Raw genomic sequence first — 12692 nt, forward strand, 5'->3', positions numbered from 1 at the left:
ACAAGAATTAAAAAAGCAAACCTACCCCAGAGCTCTATGTTATGTCTTTGCTGCCCCCCGTAGCACCAGATGTGTGGTGGAATTTGGAGCAGAGTCAATCACAGTTCAGAGACAGGAGCTAAAGACTACCTGCCTGGGACCAAACTATCTTTACTTATACTATCCCTTCATCACTAGGCTCCACCTCCTATGCCAAGACACTGCCCAACATAATCATCACAGTTTACCATTTATGTGCATTGAAGACAAATTAAAACGGCCAAAGAGATAATGAGAGTTGGCCCGCGCAGCCTCATGGTATGGTACTCCATAATAATACAACAGTCATCATGTAAGAGAGATGCTCTACGCTGTTTGTCTCCCTGTATTACACTCACACACACACATATATACAGCATAGGCATCAAGCCAGGACCTTATAATCACTGTTTTCCACAATAATCGCCTGCAACAACAAGTCAGACAATCCCTGGTTGGCTACCCACCTTTAGAAAGTATGACAGAAGTTCTCGGTTTCCAGCTGTGAGGTCTACCCAGATAACACATTTGGCCTAACACCCATCTAGAATGCTTGAGGGTTAGAATAATGGAAATCTCTGGCCACTGAAAAGTCAATAACATGTTTTGCAGAGTGCGGTACAGCTCAAGTAAACCGTGCCTGTTGACCTCTACTTGAAGGCTTGGTCATCCACTCCAAAGCCTTATTGGCAACACCTTGATGAGTAATGACTACTCGAGGCTCAATGTAAGTGCAGGTCTGTGAGGAGCATGGGAGATTTTGATGTATCCACCATGTTTTGTGACCAGATGTGCTCATTTCAGTAAGCACATCAGCTCCGGAGCTTGAAAGAGTTTTTTTTCTTCTAAATTCACCTTAGAACCCCGAAAGACTTAAAAATAATTTCTGCAACTTGATTTACATGTAAGCCCATGACTTGTATCACACTCTTGTTTCTGGGTTTCCTTTTTGAACTTTATACATTTTTAGAAGTATAATCATGCAATGCAGTAAATTACGGGGTGTTTTAAAATAATATACAGCTTCTGTAATTTTAGGGACTGAGAAACTAAAAGACCCCTTCTCAACCACCACTTAGAAAAACTAAGACCTGTCTTTCTGCGCAGTGTACAAAAGAAAGGCATGTGTAGCGTGCAGAGAAAGTTTAAATTTAGCCCCCGTGAGGAAAACTCTCCTTAACTAGAATCCTATAAAGCCAGAAAGAAACCTAATTACAGCTTGTTAAGTTTTTTTTTGGTGTTTTTTACCCTTCTTTTGTGGCTTTTGGTAGCACTTCAAAAACAAAGACAATAAAGTCAACTACTAACAAATTAAAAACGTATTTTTGGAAAAAATTATATAAACTGGTAATGGTGGGTTCTGGAAAAACTGTCAGATCATCATTTCCCCCTGATCTAGGGGCTCAATCTGGGTGGTTGTGCTGTTCAGTTTCTCTGACGTTACTTTCATTGGATGGAGATAAACAGGCGATCTGCAAAGGCAAGGCAATGTGCTTTTTAATCGCTGTGCGCTGCTGGTTCCTCGTGGACTGTACATGATACATGGCGATGAATATCAGTGCATGGTGGATGCATTAGGATTCCCACCCAGCAGAGCGTTTCTATCGTTAACTTTTAACTGTCTCTCTAGCACCAAATTCCACTGGTGACATCTAGCTCACCAGAAACAATCCCCAGACAACAGGACAATAGCCACCACAAAGCCCAGTCTGGGTGACTGGGACAAGTCATGTCTAATCAGCTTGATCTGCACAGCTCTATGTAAACGGTTGCCACCGATAAGTAATGTCTGATGGATTACTTAGTCAGACAAGATTTACCACTCCACTAAAAAAAAAATGAACTCGTAAGTCAGACTTTCTCATTTGCAGCGGTTCTAAATGTCATGCTAAAAAAAACGTGCACGATTTTCTTAACTCCATTTTGAAACTAAAATCAAAGATAAGCATTGCAGCGAGACCCTGCATTAAACCAAACAGTTAAGGAAAATGGAGGGAAGCTGTCTCAATATTTATGCATCAATTTCAATTGCATAACTCAATCCAGAAGAACTTGTCTGAAACACACTGTAATATGTGAATGCACTTTTGTCATGACTCTGACTAAACACAGGTTTGTCAATGCAACCTTTTGACCTAAACTGTTCAACTATAGTAGAAAATTATGCAGAAATAAATTCAATGAGTTCAAAAATTCATGGCATAACTAAGTCTCCAAAAGAATATACTGTACACACACTGCAGTCCTTATTAAACACACCATCAAAATCCTGATCAACAGGATTTAAAGCAGAGGTGCAACTCCCCAGTTCTTAAAGGGTGGAGTGGTTATAGGGTTGCATTCCACCAGAGCTCTCAAATACCTAATTAAACTACCTATTAGCTAAATGCAATCATAGATTTTAAGAGACTATTAACACGTGCTTGTATTTCTTCAAAACTTTCAGAGCTTTATATACAGCCTTGAGATAAAAGGGAGGAATACACTTTAAATGGTCATTAACATCTGAAATAGACAACTGGAAAAAAAAATGTCAGAAAGTGGCTCAAGTACTGTAGGTATTTCTACATGTGTTGTAAGTTCCCCCTATCGGCCCCACAATACATTCACTGCTGTCAAGTAGTTGGGCTTTGTTAAGAGCAGAAGGGAGAAGAAATGTCTCATCTATGAATGCCGCACTGCAGATGATGACAGTTCTATTTTCAGGCCAGTCTTCCCCTGTTATCAAGACATTCATTCACACCATGAAACAGTTACACTCTCCATTGTGTCACAGCACATATAGGACATTACAGATTTAGCAGTCCAATGTTGCATTTTTTTTTAAATTAACATGGCACTCCCAAACCAATTCTAATCAAAATATGACTTTTATGAGAGTGTTGTAACTGTATGGCAATAATTTCTGTGAATACAACTGATAATGTAGAGAATTAATACGTTAGTAGTCTGAGAGGAGGGTTGTTAATTCAGATTTTTACCACAATCAATGAGTGTTTTGTCCTCTGTCCCTTAACACTGATTTCATTCTCTATCAGACTACAAAAATCATTGAGATTTCTAAGCAGAACAGAGATCATATTGAGGTAATCTTCAACACCCAATCACGACATGCTTCATTCCTTTCATAAATAACACGAAGCACATGTTTTAATTGTTTGGTTTATAGTCTGTGCAACAGTCTGGTATGTTCTGGTGTCAAAAAGCTGTATACAAATATTGCTGTATAATGTAAAAAATTATTTGACTTCACTATAGATCTAAATATCTTTTTATTTACCAAATGCTTGGCTTCAGACATAACCATTTCTATGCAACACAGAACCATAATGTAGTACTTTGTATTAATATTATTACTTGTAAAGAACTGAAATTTCTCATAAGTGAAAATAAATATCATATGACTTTGAATGCAAAGTACACAAAATTTCTTTTAAACGGTACATGCTTAATATTTTAGCAGGTGTTACTGTACCGAGTGTCACAGGACTCAGCAGGTACTGAGCATGTTACGGAAGGTGACATCACTCTTTGGAACACGGATAGTGTTGAACTCTCCCACAGTGAAAGTCCCGGCCTTTTGATGTAGAAGAATTCCATGCTGCCTGGCCAGAGGTACCCATGATATTCAAATCCCAAACAGGAACAGTCCTGATCTTGTCACATGCACACAGTTAAAAGGCTTTGTACTTATAAGAAAGGCACCGTAAATGCCAATGAATAACTCTTGGTCTATGGTCTTAAAGTCAAAATCATATTGAAAATGTGAAGTCTATTCACTTAAAGGAAACAGGCCCTCCGGCTCCAGCTATATTGTAATGAAGCCTGTATAATATCTACAATCTCCAGCTTGCAAAACTACTTACGGATGAGTGAAGTATCTTATGGTAAATCTCTGCACCTGCTTCATTTAAACTCATGAATCCTCCTCCTCTCCCTTGCCTTGTTTTTGGCCTTGTCCCTCCCTTACTTCATTTTCTAAAAATTATAGTTTATTGTTTTCCATATCCTGAGTGTTTCTCCTGGTTCACAGATTGTGTGCTTCAGGCAACCACAGTTATTTGTAACAAGAGACCAGGAAGGAGGAGAAAATTAACACTTCTGAAAAACAACAACAAGTTGGACTAATGAGGAGTTGTGGCAGCTTGTAAACAGCTTTCTTTATAATTTATATGATTCAGTGGAAAATGATCCATAAAAGTAATGGAATAAGTCAAAACAGCTAGGGTAAGTAAAGGAGGAGTTCCTTGTTGTTGCTAGTGTGTTTTGGGATAGTAATTGCAAGTTGTTGCTGAACACTGTTTCTTTGTAATGATGTCAGGATATGACAAAGACCAAACAAGGGTATCATGGGTTGTTGTGTGCGTCTCAGGTTATTTGTAACCGGGCTCAGAAACAACTGAGAAAATACACTTCAGATTTCATATATGTTATTAAGCGACTGACAAAAAGAATGAGCTATTTTTCAAATATAACACAGCATTCTTCAGTAACGTCTGAGACTTTTTGAGTCCTTGGTGTCTCTTTGTACTGAACAAATCTTCCGGATTGAGATGACAAATGCAGAGCGGATTTTCACATACTGTAGGTTCCATTTAAGACTGACTAGACGTGCGCAGGCAGACACAAAAGGAAAGGTTGTGCGAGGGTTTAAATTACATTGAGGGGACAGAAATGCTATCATCACTGTGTCTATGAATGTACCTGGAGGCTCCTGTGGAGTCACTTGACGGTTTGTAAGTGCCCTGACAGGAGAGAAGCAGCAGTGTAGTTCTTTAGATTCAGCCAGCTTTCCAAACTTACGTTTGAAGCATTTGGAAGCTGGATGCTCATCCAAGTTTTATTGTATCCTGTATGTGGCTTCTCTCTTTAGTTTCACTGAACGTCCAAAGAGTGCAATTCTGAAAGTCTGTACCCCATCATGGAACCGAAAAACACTTTAAATGATCATATGAACTGGGAAAGAGTGGCTATGAAATTAGGAGTCCACAAAATGAACTTTCAAACACATCAATCCAGCATGCCATGCAAATGCTCTTCAGTTATTTAACTAAACTGGCTAAAGATCAGTTGCAAAAGAACAGGCATTAAAAGAATGCTCAGCATGAGTCAATAATCAAGTGCAGTTTAGCGATGATCAGAAGAAATCTTTTCTTTCTAGATTAGGACAGCGGAGGCAAACTGTTGGGCAGAGGAACAGCAGTGCACGAGCAAGCCTAGTACATTCGAACAGAAACTATATTACATGCCTAATACAAACATGGTAGAAATGCGAAACAAACAGCAGGACGCCACTGGCTGTGGATGGAGAACTGAAAAATTTCAAACGCGCACACGTGTGTATGTTAAAATAAGCGGAGAGGTCATTCAGTTTAGCCAAGCGAAACCAAAGAGAAAAAGGAAAGCCTAGAGGACTCTCACTTACATATATTTAGTAAAGGTCTGTATTGCAGGGTTGGTCTGTTTTTGCTGACAAAAAGAAGTGTATGTGTGTGTGGATATGACTCAGAAAGGTGCAGGACCATTGGACTGAGTCAATGCTTTTGGTGTGAATGATACTTCAGCAACCCCTGGTGTAAGTGACCACCTGATGCCCCTTAGACTTGGCCTATAATTATGCTCCAAAAGAGATTTTTAATGACAAATGTTATCTTTTAATGAATGGCCATTGGTTACTATGAACAGCATAACCCCATTAGGCAGAACCAAATGATATTCTAAATACTGTTCTATAGCATGATTTTCAGCAGGAGGAGCATTTCCTGTCACATGCCACTATTGCATTCTTGCACATTTTTCTCAAGCCAGTCCCAAGAAGCATTTCAACCATAATTATGACTCAGGAAAAATTTAAATATTACTTATACTATTTCTGGGCCTGAGGTTTACATTAAAACCTTTAACATTTTTAATGTTCATGACCGCATGAACCCAGAACTATACACATAAAACAGATTGTGACAAACCAACGGCTTCACATACCACAGCTGTTTATGGATTAAATGGATACATAGGATGAGAAATGAAATAGCTTAGTTTAGCTTGCATCATAGTCCAAAAAAGAATAAGAAGACAGCAAAAAATTAATGGTCTATGACTTCTAAACCCCTGGGTTTATTTCAGAAACAACTGTTTAAAAATCAAGGTCATCTTAAACATCTAAAAATGATCTAATTAAATAAAGAACATAATCTAAAAATGATATGCTATAAGCACTACCAGTATAAAAATGATAAAGTTAGCAGTTTTGCTGTGGATATGCAGTATGTAACTCAATACTTCTCTAGACCTCAGCAAGGTCAAAATATATATCTATATTGTTTGCAGAAATTGGGGCTTTCAGCTGGGGGAAGGAACTATCACCCTGTTGGCGTTTCAGACATTTCATATTTGTGATAATGCTGGTCTGTTAAGAGGTATAAAAATTATTTGCATGCAAAAAATCTCTTTGCTTTCTGCACAGTCATCTGCTCTTTGGTGTCCATAGAGCAACAGCAGGTTCCTGTGGAGGTGTGAGGTTTTGGGGGCAGGGTGCTGTGAATAGATTGTAATTAAATCATCGATCTTCTTGTCAGTGTCAGGCATGAACTGAAACCACCCTATCAATTTCTGTGGAGCTGTGGCTTTGACAGGAGACCAGTTCCAATGACGGATGAGAGAATCACTGCCAAATGTATTCCACTTCAAACAGTGGCACAGTCAAACTCCTTCCAACTCATACCCGCAGAACTAAAGCATTAAATATACAAATTCAGGCCTCCGTGTAGGATTGGCCTTATGTGACCCACTCTATCTCTGCCTGAAACAAAGGATCCTGATTCATAAACACTCAGAAGTCTCCAAGGCCAGTTTTCAGAGCAAAAAGAAACAAGTGTAAAACTAGATTTTCATTAAACAATGTACTGTTGAACCACTTTACATCTTCAAGGCTGGAAGTCATACTTAATAACCAAAGCTCACTTGTGACCTTCATAACTTATACTATCTGGCCAGCTTGATACATATTGTACCACTAATAAATGGGAATGGCATTGTCTTTTTTTATTTCAGAAATGCAAATTTCTTCCATATTGCAAAGGCTTCTGCTTCATTTGATACAGTTCATAGGCTAAATTAAAAATGGAGAAAAGGTGTTTCAGGAAATTTCTTCAAACCAGGCTAATCACTTCTTTTTTCGTTACAAGAGAAGAGTTTCCGCTAACTTGGAATGCTACCAAATCCTAGCCTTGAACGTAATTGTTACGGTGTTTTATCTTTGTATTTTAAACAAACTAACTGCTGACTGATAATGTAAGCTGTGCAAGCCTGAAATTGATAGGTTCTCTATTGTTTTGATCCAAGTGTTGAAGACACAAAGGCGAGGTATCATTTTTAAAATCACACCCTTCAGTGAGAAAACAAAATCTGGATCACATACTTATTACAGAGAGATGGCGAGAGCATATACCATCTGTGTTTACTATACATGTACAACACATGACTAAATCGTTGGCAGAGATATTTTGCAGTGATAAAGACCGCAAGCAACATATAACTAGTGATAATTTGTATGTAGCCTCAAGGGCCTTACCTTCTGAATTCGTACATCTATTAACCAAATAATCACTGTAACTCTGTTTTTACTTTATGGGGCCCATATATTTATAAGTGGTGGCACTGGGCACTGTAAACATGAACACGGTAATATCAGGGCAGAGAATAACAGTTTATTCCCATTTCAGTGGCGAGAAGCACAAAACACCAAAATAAAATCACCATGACACATCTGGATAATCTGTTGACAGTATTAGTTGTTTTTATGTTTTTTTAAGCTCTTGTGCTGACCAGCCATGATTCAAAATCATCTTTATAAAGATTATATAACATGTTAAACAAATTGCCAAACAAATGTCCTGTTCAGTACAGCATCTTGCATAATGTTGCAAATTTGGAATATTGCAAAAATGTGGATATTTCAAAGCTTACCAGGTGATGACTTACTAGCTACAGTAAAACAGTAATCGCTACATTTCCCTAAAATTGCACAATGAATGCAAAAAGAGTAAGAGCTTGTACAGTCTGTACTAGGTTATTTCAGTTACAACACATAAATAAAATAGTGTCTTCTACTACACTTTAGATACTGATTGTATTTTTAAACTTTCATTAAAATCAGAAAACAATTCAAAATAATATAAAAAAACAACAATGATTTCACTAAATGCCTAAAAAAACTTTAATAGAAATATATCCATAGGACTAGCATAATGACTGCAATTCAGCAAAAAAAAAATCAGAAGCCTTAATTTGCAGTAATGGTATTTTGTTTCTGACTCTGGTGGATACAAATGCCATTCAGTTTGATGAACAGGAATTTCAATATCTGGACAGGACTATAACCTAACTATAAAGAAAACGTTTTCTTTTTGTTTTGTGTCATTTGTTTTTTGGTGAAATAGGTTGAATTATTAGTAGTGAATCCCTCACGCACAGCACAAAACAAGACGACAACAGAAGACCCCCAACACCATCGCCCCGGGTCGTATCCACTTCAGTATCGCCTCCGAAATGCGCACGCGTCACACACAACTTTTGTTTTTTTTTAGGATACCTAATGATGCAGAGAGGGGACTGGCTGCATGATTGTGCCTTCGCCGATTACGATAGGGATAAAAAAAACAGCCCATGTCAGTTTCGGGGTGTGTTTAATGCGTTTGCAAGGGTTTAATGTACTGTACAAACGTTCAACCGCCACCACTTGAATGAAAGCTTAAGCAATCTTGACACAAGACAAGAGGAACCCGAAAGAAAGCACACCAGGGGTATGTGCATCTTTTCTCCTTATGTGTTATATATATCAATCGTTTTAGATGTTTATTACGATAGGGAAATTGAATTTACGACACCTGTCCCGTATTTTCTTCCAGTTTCCGCCCACTATATTTCCCAAGGGTAGCTACGACAGAGACGGTAGGAATTTGACCGCATCAGCTGCAGCATTTGAAGACTCAGCTAACCCCTCACCGCCCCCTCCCCGACTTCCACATGTCCGCATTTCAACATTTCTTGATGTCACACGACTGAATTAAAAAAAAAAATCATCGTCGTCTCAATTTTATACAATTAAAAACTGGATTTGTGGACATTGTTGCCGGAGAAGCACTGTATGACATTGTTTCTTATTTGTGTCCCATTTAAAACTAAATAAAAACAGCAGATTGTTACCGATTTAAGATGTTTCTCACTATTTGATCATCATGCCAACCCTCATCATCATCGCACGGATAATAAAAAGAACCAAAATTACCGATATTTTTAAATGCCCCTTTGATATAGAGTAGGTCACCGCTTCAGGTGCCGGCGTTCTCTGACTCTTAGTCCTTAGTCTCTTGTCTCGGAGATACTAATTCGCGTAGCACCGACACTGTTTCGGACCTTAAATGAAGAATACAGAGGTGACTCCATTTGGTGTAAGAGTGGGACTCAAATCTATATGGGCTATGCGTCTGAAAACGGGCACGTCTTCACGGCAGTCTCTCCGGTCCCGGTTGTAAGTTAATGGATCTCTGCCGCACTTAAGAACTACTGTACTGTAGTCCCAGAACAGTTATTAACCCAGAAAAATTCAAATATGTTCTGTTTATTAATTCAGACTATGAAATAATTGGAAACAATACCTTGGGCGGGATTTTAAAAACATGAAAAAATCATTTTCGTTCAAAACTTTATATCCTAGGCCACTGCACATAGAGCGATAAAGATATTCTAAATTCAACCTCTGTATCGTAATACTGTAAATGCCAACATTGCTAGGTTATAATAAGTTACCTTTATAGTAAAGCGCACCACGGTCTACACAGTAGGTGCCGGTCCTTCTATTTGTATTTTTTCTGTTTTTAAGTATGAATGGATTTGGGACATCATAACCTAAAGTCAAAAACACCCCTTACATCATATCTGCTGTTCTTTTAGGAGTTCTTTCAGGAATAGCTGAATATAATTTTCTAAACTCAATTTTGCAATCTGGACATCAGTGGTGTAAACAGCTAGAAATTATTATAAAATAACTGGTTGCCTACGATCAGTTTTCATCTTATTCAAAAAACAGGATTTAATTTGCCGTTAAGTTATTTTCCCCGACAGTTTTTCTCCCCAAATACTGAAGCAACTGAGCTGTAGTCGCAGGACAGGCAATTTAAATCATCAGTCTGGCAATGAAAATCACCACTATGTAACAAGTAAAATATTTTACTGAACAACCTCATTAGTAGACATCTTTAACACACAGTCAAATGTCCCATTATGTCCCTCAGTGTTACTTACAGTATATATAAGGAAACTGCATATGAATTGTCTATCGTTATATAGAGGTAGTCTAATATTGTTCTGCTGAAAATGAAACCGCAACACTATCCCACCGAGTCAGAATTTGGAAATTACGCATCCCCGCGTTGACCTGGCTATATGCGGACACTCTCAGTAAAAAAAGGAGCCATTTATTTAATACAGATACATACATATAAAAAGTCAGGGAAAGTGTTCAAGCCTTAACTTCCTGGAAGCGTGCCAAGCCGCTACTAGACAGGATGTGGTTGCTGTAGTACAGCCTCTTTCTCTATAACTGACTAAATTTAAACTAACTTTTGAGATGCTCGAACAAATATGAACATATAGCAGGCGCTCGATTTTTAACTTTTGTGAAGAATTAAAAGTTTCCATTTTTTTGTACCCTGCTCATTTACATCGCTGAAACTTTAGTCTTCACAAATATTACATTAGTCTAAGTAAACTATTTCACTCACTAACATTTTATCTAACGACAGTTTCGTCTAATCAACATATATCGTTATATGTGTAACAACTTTAATTAAAATACTCCGTCCATCCATCTGCTGTTTAAAGAAAGCCACGAACTCATTTTTATTCTCAGGAATACTTTATAAATAGATATGAAAACGTTCTTACCTGTTAAGTGGTTATATTATAGCAAGTTAATGGTCTATAATCATGGTTTAGGTCTTAAATATAAATATTTCTTAAATAAAAAGTAAAACGCCGGTAGGAAGTACCCTTGGCGAGCTCTTCTCTTTGTGATCCAAAATTTAAAACAGAAATTCAATGGTTCACTCAGCGCCTCAACGTCATCGGATGAAACACGAGTGCATGTTTCCCCACCCCCTCTTACTCACTTCCCTGTTCCTTACACAACTCGCCCGACGAGGAAAAGCTCTTGTTCACCGTAGCCATCTGTCGGGAGCTATCCGCAACCAGCCCCTTTCTAAGCTGCCGGTGGCCTTGATTAAGACACGAGTCGCCCCTGCGTCGTCTTACAGACTTTTCAATATACAGTATATACAAAGAGGTTTGGCTTCCTTTACAAATAACATCCCTCCCGGTCTTAAGCGTGCCTATGTGATGACTTGACAAAGACAAAAAGAAGGAAAAAGAAAAAGTCTTCAGAATGAAGGACATGAAGCTTGAAACTACAGTTCAGACCCCTGGTTAGTTACAAACATTGCACTATTCAAACGGGCCTTTCTTTTTTCTCCCTTGCTAAGAATGAACAGAGGCAGTCTTTTGACAGTGATTCATAGACTGACAACAAAGGACTACTGTACAGAACAAGTCAGGCACTCCCTTGAGTCCAAGTAATGAATTCATTTTAGTAAACTCAAATTTAATGGACAGAACTGCTTTGTGTAAGACGTTTGGTGACAGAGAGAATGTCCTGAGATGAAAAAAAATAGTAGTAATGAGCATTATATCAGGGTTTTGTGATGTACAGAAACTACACATCTTTGGACACTATCTTTGGAGGATAGTGTCAGCCAAATAAGGTCATAAGAAAAATGTCCGAGCGCTAATTCGTGCTTGATTTTTCTTTTGGCAACATCAGCACCTGAGAATGCAGAAGCTATTTTTTCAAAAGCAAAAGCACTCCATAATGTGCATTTCTGAAAATTTCCTTCTTTACATACTTTAAAACCATCTAGCTTCTGAATCTAGCTTTTATCACTGTGGAGTATCACTTTAAATAAGCTCACTTTATTGGCCATATACAATTTCTTGTATTAGGAATTTGTCTTTTCACATACCCTAGCTTGCTCTCCATGAAATACACAAGGAGAGAAGCTTGGGGTCAGAGTGCAGGGTCAGCAATTTATACGGCACCCCTGGAGCAGCTGGGGGCTAAGGGCCTTGCTCAGGGGCCCAATGGAGTAGGATTTCTCTGCCGGCTGCGGGATTTGAACCTTCCAGCCACAGGCGGAGATCCTTAGCCACAGAGCCACCACTCTGCCCCCCAAATAGGGACAAAAAAGCTCCTTTTCCTTGTACTGATGTTTGTAGAGTCAGTTTTTTTTCTGCAGGTACAGTGTCCACCTATTCTGGTATCAAGTATAGCAATTTTTCTTGGGCAGTAAGCAGCTGGGAGAATAAGGGAATGTGGCAAATTTGTATATGGATAAATACAACTTCAGATAATCGTTATTCTTAAACTGATTCAAGTTTAAAAGCCTAGCCCTTTAAAACACTTCAGCGTCAAGCAGAGCGCACAGCAGAGTTCAGCTCTCTTTTCAAGCTGTGTTAAAAGTACCCATCTTTTACTGTACATAATTTTCCATCTCACTTCTGTCTACGGTGTGCACAAAGTGAATTTCTCTTTATAATTCAAAAACACATATTTGCTCGTTCCC

General features: G+C 38.4%; 1 protein-coding gene across 5 annotated transcripts in view; it reads right to left on the minus strand.

The window, feature by feature from the left end:
- The window catches only part of relt (RELT TNF receptor), a 29726-nt gene extending 18444 nt beyond the window's left edge, over positions 1-11282 (minus strand). Inside the window, exon 1 of one of the 5 annotated variants that reach the window (XM_015341464.2) lies at positions 11187-11282. The gene's annotated coding sequence lies outside the window, so the exon portion shown is untranslated. Of the gene's footprint in view, positions 1-25; positions 137-9304; positions 9441-10962; positions 11113-11186 lie in introns of those variants that run through there. The other 4 variants (XM_015341462.2, XM_015341465.2, XM_069190075.1 and 1 more) reach the window with 4 other exon arrangements.
- Positions 11283-12692: the final 1410 nt, after the last annotated feature.

This window comes from Lepisosteus oculatus, chromosome 5 (assembly GCF_040954835.1).
Source record: "Lepisosteus oculatus isolate fLepOcu1 chromosome 5, fLepOcu1.hap2, whole genome shotgun sequence".
NCBI classification, from domain to species: domain Eukaryota; kingdom Metazoa; phylum Chordata; class Actinopteri; order Semionotiformes; family Lepisosteidae; genus Lepisosteus; species Lepisosteus oculatus.